Source organism: Tiliqua scincoides, chromosome 2, assembly GCF_035046505.1.
Source record: "Tiliqua scincoides isolate rTilSci1 chromosome 2, rTilSci1.hap2, whole genome shotgun sequence".
Lineage (NCBI taxonomy): Eukaryota > Metazoa > Chordata > Lepidosauria > Squamata > Scincidae > Tiliqua > Tiliqua scincoides.
The window spans coordinates 242,758,609-242,765,863 of record NC_089822.1 but is presented as its reverse complement, the minus strand read 5'-3'; the positions used below and the strand labels follow the sequence as shown (position 1 = coordinate 242,765,863).

The 7,255-nt window shown below is 44.1% G+C and overlaps 1 pseudogene; it reads left to right on the top strand.

The window, feature by feature from the left end:
- Positions 1-5,080: 5,080 nt before the first annotated feature.
- Positions 5,081-5,200, top strand: LOC136642658 (5S ribosomal RNA; annotated as a pseudogene).
- Positions 5,201-7,255: the final 2,055 nt, after the last annotated feature.

Genomic DNA, 7,255 nt, shown 5'->3' with positions numbered 1-7,255 from the left:
GGGACCACAAATTGTGTCTACGTTTGGTACTGTGAAGTCCAATCTTACTTACAGTACCACCTGCAAGCAGAAGATCATTTCCAGACTAGTCTGACCTTATAATCATTGCTATCTCAATGAGAGAAAAAGAAAGGGAATGCTCTTTACATGCAGTCATACCTACGTTAATGAACACATGAAATGAGTTTTATTTTTACGCCGTGATTAATTCCATCCCTTTTTACAGTTTTGCCCTTTCAATTTTTTTTTTTAATCTTTCCTAAAGTATTTTTGTCCCACTTCTTCTATAATGAATGACTTCAGAAGCAATCCTTGTAAGCAAGATATCTTACTGGGGGTTCGGATTCTCATGGCGTTTCTCTCATACCTTCTAACACTGGAGCGGAGGCATCACTAGGGATTGTGTCACCCAGTGCAAGAGTTCATTGCATTACCCCTATGATGAAGCTCCTCCTGTACCAGACCATACGGAATAAATTACAATATCATACACACAGACTGAATGCAGTGGCATCACTAGGGGTGAGGTCACCACCATTAACTGCATTTATTTATTTTAATATGTAACAGTACAGGTCACCCAACAAATCAGTAACCAACAAAAAACCAGTGGTCAACCTGTTGACACTTAAAGATGAAATAAGCATTCTTGTATTAGTTCTGATACATGGAAATGAGAACCGACTCATACTAACATGTTATTGGTTCCCTGCTATGCCATGACAACACCTCATTGGCTCTCAGGTCATGAACAGGTCATGGTTCAGGATGTGGACTCACCTCCCTGCATTACAATCTCTGCGCATGAACTGGAGGTTGTCCATGACTTTGTGTACCTTGGCTCAACGATCTCCGACACTCTTTCTCTCGATACCGAGCTAAACAAACGCATCGGTAAAGCAGCTACCACGTTTTCCAGACTCACAAAGAGAGTCTGGTCCAACAAGAAGCTGACGGAACATACCAAGATTCAGGTCTACAGAGCTTGCGTCCTGAGTACACTTCTGTACTGCAGCGAGTCATGGACTCTTCGCTCACAACAGGAGAGGAAACTGAATGCTTTCCACATGCGCTGCCTCCGACGCATTCTCCGCATCACTTGGCAGGACAAAGTTCCTAACAACACAGTCCTGGAACATGCTGGAATCCCTAGCATGTATGCACTGCTGAAACAGAGATGCCTGTGTTGGCTCGGTCATGTCGTGAGAATGGATGATGGCCGGATCCCAAAGGATCTCATCTATGGAGAACTCGTGCAAGGAAAGCGCCCTACAGGTAGACCACAGCTGCGATACAAGGACATCTGCAAGAGGGATCTGAAGGCCTTAGGAATGGACCTCAACAAGTGGGAAACCCTGGCCTCTGAGCGGCCCGCTTGGAGGCAGGTTGTGCAGCATGGCCTTTCCCAGTTTGAAGAGACACTTTGCCAACAGTCTGAGGCTAAGAGGCAAAGAAGGAAGGCCCATAGCCAGGGAGACAGACCAGGGACAGACTGCACTTACTCCTGGTGTGGAAGGGTTGGCCACTCCCGGATTGGCCTTTTCAGCCACACTAGACGCTGTGCCAGAACCACCTTTCAGAGCGTGATACCATAGTCTTTCGAGACTGAAGGTTGCCAATATATATATTGCCTATATATATATATAGGCTCTCAGAACAGTCAGTCTCGTCGGTCATTTTTGAGCTAAATAAATCCACTTTTTGTTACATAAAGAAGTTGTGTTTTCCTTTTCTGCTTATTTGGCTATAACTTTTGATAGAATACATATATTTCAACAAGACATGTTCCTTAGCTTTCTGCATTAAAGTACCCATCCGATGATATATAACATGATCGTATTATTCAAATATACCAATATTTTCACAGTTTTGGCCAGTAGTGGTGTCACCCCCCCGAGGGTGTCATCTGTTGTGATCTGCACCCCCTAGTGACACCACATTGGAGGATACATTCCCAGTGTACAAGGATTTGAGGGCCAAAGTATATTTAACTTTAAATGTATGTAAATTTTCCCTCCCTTGTTTTAAAAATAAAAATGTATTGGGGGGACATGAAATGGGGGTGAAACCATGATGGGAGTAGGAAGCTTTAACCTCTTTTCCTCTGCTATGGTTCTGATCCCACAATTGTGTTCCCCATATGCTTTTTTAATTAGGAAAGGATGCGTCCACTGAAAGAGTCCATTGGATCCTTACAGCTCTTGAACGTGATGGCCCTCTTCATCCCAGATGCCTTGGTTAAAGTTCACGGCCCAGCTCTCTTCTGAATGTCCTTTAGTGAACCTTGTTTCCTATGCCCTACCTACTCACCTGGTGCTGATCTAAGCATCAGGACATTGAACTTTGTTGCCTGACCCAGTACAAATATGATCACATATTTTAAAAATCAGGAAATGTCTGTTCTGTGAACCAATTGCATATCTGTTCCATTTGCAAATAACTTCTATTGTTCTAAAGACCTGTATAACACAAGTGTGACTGCAGAATTTTAATTCAGTCTTCTTCCCTCATTTCAAGATTAAACACAATTGGATCATTAGAGAGAAATCTCCAGGATCACAGTCTTGAGTATGCTAGGGATCAGCAGATTAGGGTATGCCAAGCCACATGCTGGACAGCTTGGGTAGATGAATGGCACAGATGCTATAGTTCAGAGTAAACCCTAAGGGTGCCATGAATTAATGTGATTTATCAAACTGATGGCCTGTTTGCCTGTTCTGGCCATTTTCGGCACTATGTTAGAAGGATGCCTGAATCCAAGACAGGTTTGGGGGCACATCAGTGTTGGAAATGGACAGTAAACCAGTTGCATGCTTTATAATGTGCTATTCACGGCCTTCTTTCCACCCTGTTTCTTAAAAGATCTCAAGATTTGCGGCTTCATTATATCACTGGGGAGTTGGTGAAAATCTGCTGAATTAATTAGACTTTCTGGCTGCTTCATCAATCCTTGCTTGAAGTCTTGGCTGGAAAGTTAGCAATTAATCTAATTTGTTGTGAAGCTGGAAGTGGGGGGTCCACCGAATGATAACTGAGCAGCCCTACTGAGCCAACAGCCTTTAGCATTACAACTCTGCATGCCGTGAGTCTTAAAGTGGCAATGCGGCCCTCTTCAAATGGTGTGGTCAGTGGGAAAAGTTCTTTCCCATCCTGGTTATTCACTCCAGGACAGATGTTCATCCCAGATTTTGGGGTTCTCTTTTAATCTGGGCAGGAAGCTTCTTCAAGGAAGGTGACCGCCTTCTCTGGACTTTTCTAGTCTTGGGTGGTGGCAATGATCTACCCTCTCCACTTTTTTTGGTGCGGTGGCAGTGAATTACCTTTTCTTTTCTAGTGATCTACCAATTCAGTCCTCCTGCTGCCCCTTTCCTGCCTTCCCTTGCCCCTATTCCTTCCTCCTCCACTCCATCCCATCTCCATTGCCAATGCACCTCTATCAGTCCTGAAGGATCTGCTGGCATGCACAGGAAAGCTCTGACCTTCCTGCCAAAGCTCTGGCAACACACACCTCTGTCTGCTGCCATAAGGCAGTTTGTGCTGGAAGAATGCCAGTTCTGCAGCCCAATAGGATTGGACTGCCCATGTACCAGCCTCCTAAAAAGATGCTAAAACATCCATTGCAACGAGACCACCTGGTAGAGCTGACAGGTGAGTTTGTTGATGCCTGAGCAGGTAGGTTGGCAGTGGAGGAAGTCCAGGAGGCCAGGCAGGGGGCAGATCACAGCAGCAGTGGTGCATGGCGAGATCCTATCCCCCTTTCCCCACCCCAGAAGAGGAGCCGGGGGACAGAATGGTAAGTACAGCATGCTCTGCAACAAGTCATGTAAGCTTGTTGCAGAGCATCAGTGTGGCAAAGTGCCATCACAGCCCTTCACGGCTCTGATGCCGAGGGGGAGGGTTGTTTACACAGCACATTGTGGAGCATGCTGTACTTACCACTTCCCCCCCTGGGTTCCGCTTCTGCCCCACCCCCAAAAAGTTCCCTGAGTCTCTTCAGATGTAGCAAAATAGCTGGCAGAGGTCAAGGAGACCCATTGGAGGACTAGCAACCACTGGGGAGGTGAGAAAAAGTTTTCTTTACCTCTTGGGGGCCATCTGGTCACCCCTCCCCCCAATAGTCCATGCTTTATCATTGGTGCTGCTTGCTTTGGGCTGGTGGGGCATAGATTAGGGTTTGGAAATCCAGTTTAGATGCTGATCTTTGCGGTTTTTTATGCTTTAATAATGCTCCATCGGTGAGAACAGACTCCTGTCAAGCAAAATCAATCTATTGCAATCAACACATTAAAAAAAAAAGGAAAGAAAAACCGACCTAGCCATGTAAACACACCTCAAGACAATCAACAGCAAATGCCACAAGATCATTTATTATTTTACAGCCAATTGCTTTTATTGTTTTGTTTCTCATTTAATGGTGGCAGGAGAATTTTATTTTCAACTCCCCCCCCCTCCCTTTCCCTCCGCATTTGGTGCTATATTGCTGATGGCTAACTTTTGGCAAGAAACTCCAGACTTTGAAAAGCTGACTGTAACCTAGATGTGTCACATGAAAGAAGATGGTTTGTTTGCGTATGCTTTTGCTTCATCCTTGGAAAAAAAAATGTACAGACGAATTTGTGCAACATTGATCATTTATAAACCTCAGAGGAGCCCTTTCTGCCTAGGGAGTCATGTAAGCACTCTCTCCCTTCCCCCTTTTTTCCTGAAAACATCACATTTTTAAAAATGGGCATCTTTTAAAATTTAGGATATTCAAAACCCAGAAGGCAATTTAAAATGGATAAGTCACAGTAAAAAAAGAAAACGAGAAAAGCTGTGGGTCTTTATTCGTGCTGTTTGGATCTGTTCTTCCTCTCTCTGACAACGAAGGGGGTGAGCTTGGCTAAGCCATGAGTAAGAGTGAGTTAGCTTCTCCCACAACCAAACTTGCAGTCACAGAGATGCTACTGGATGGAAAGAAAGTATTTCACAAAAGAGATTGGTGTGGGCAAAACTGCACACTTCCAAGTGAAAGGTACCAAATAGGTTCTGGACCACAGAAAGTGCATGCTTAAAATACTTCCTATCTTAAATGTGATCATGTTGCAGCAACTGTTACCCTGCACATGCCTGATCTCATCTGATCTCGGAAGCTAAGCAGTGTCAGGCCTGGTTAGTACTTAGATGGGAGACCACCTGGGAATACTGGGTGCTGTAGGCTTATACCATAGTCTTTCGAGACTGAAGGTTGCCAACCAAATGTTGATCTTCATGGGTTGTAAATAGGGCTGCCATGTAGGGCACATCCAGAAACCTGAGATTTCTGAGACAGGGCCTTGTAATACCACAAGGTGGGGCCCAGTGGCGTCCCTAGGGTTTGTGTCACCTGATGCGGGAAGCCAGCGTGTCACTCCCATGATGGACCTCCTCCCATGCAGTGGGCAGGGCGACAACCCAGATGGTGAGTGTGGTGATGTACCATCGCCCGGTCCCAGCTGGTTTTTTGGCCATACCTTTTGACAGAATAGAGCTATTGCAAAGTGGCTTTTTTCATTGCGTTCTGCTGTAAGTTACACACTGAATGGTATATAACATGATGGTATTATTCCTACAAATTACGATGTTAGCCATTTTGGTCACTAGTAGTGTCACCCCACCCCACCCCCCTGAGAACATCACCTGACTAATACTTTATTGGTTCCTTGCTGTTTCATAATAACATCTCACTGGAGCTTCGAAAAATCCGTCTCATTGACCTGTTTTGAATTAAGGAAATGTACTTTTTAGTTACATAAGACAGTTGCATTTTGTACTCTGGCTTTTGGGTCATAACTTTTGATAGAATGGAGATATTACACTTATTCCAACGTTATGGAACTCCCTTCCCCTTGATTTGAGAATGGCTCCCTCTCTTGAGACTTTTCGGCGAGGCCTGAAGACCTTTTTGTTTAAAGAAGCCTTCTGAGTTCATGGCCTTTTTTAACATCTTTTCTATATCTTTTAGTATTTTTACAGGCCTGATTCCTCAATGATTTGCTGCGTTTTGCTCTTTTTATCTGACTACTGTTTTTATGGGTATCTGTTAATATGTTTTAATATGTTTTTATTTGCTGTTAAATTATGTTTTTAATCATCTGTTTTTAATATGTTGTAAGCCGCCCTGGGTCCCTTTTTATTATTATTATTATTATTATTATTATTATTATTATTATTATTATTATTATTATTATTATTGTTATTGTTGTTGTTGTTGTTGTTGTTGTTGTTGTTGTTGTTATTGTTATTGTTATTGTTATTATTGTTATTATTGTTATTATTGTTATTATTGTTATTATTGTTATTATTCACTCGGGTTTTTTCACTGCATTCCGCTGTAAATTACATATGGAATGGTGTATAACATTATGGTATTATTCCTAACTATGCAATGTTAGCTATTTTGGTCAGTAGTGGTATCACCACCCCAGTGTGTGTCACCTCCCCATGGGCCGCACACCCTGCACCCCCCCCGGCGATGCCACTGGTGGGGCCTGCTGGTGTCAGAAATGCTAGCCCTTGTTTTATTTTTTTTAAGAGGTAGTTCCTAGCCCTTTTGGTTCCCAGGTTAAGCTCAGGGAGCAACCCTGAAAGGGAGATCCTGAAAGGACATATCGTAAAGCACATTTGCGCCACTGAGTGAGGAGAGAGATCAGCCCAAGTCTCACGGGCTGGTGCTAAATGTAAGTCCAGGCTGGCTGAGACAGGCTGGTGTGGGGAACAGGGGAGCAGGGGGAGGGTGGGAAGGAGACGTTTCAGGTGGGTGGGCCACAGGTGAGTGGGGCCAGGATCTGGCACTTGTGCTGAAGCCTAACCACCTCTTTAGGTGGTGCAATCCATTGGGGCTGCTGCAGTGTTACCCGGGGTAAGGAGAATGAATTCCCCTTGCCCTGGGCTGAGCTGCAACCACACACACCTCCCCCCCCCCCGCATTCCAATACGGGTTAGGATTGGGCCGCCCAAAACTTTTTCACACTGCCTGGTGACTTCAGTGCTCTGTATATCACCTTTTCTCTCCCCATGGCTAGCCGAAGCAGAATGAGTCATAGATTATATGCAGATTGACTCAATTTGCATAATTGAATCTGACTGGAGAATTTTGTTTAGTGCAGTTTATACACAGTCCCTGTCGAAATGAAGGAAAAGCAAAGACATTGCGATTCCTGATACCCACAGGCTTCAAGCCAAAAATATTATATCAGAAAGTCCATAGCACTTAAAAAAAATAAATCTCAATTTA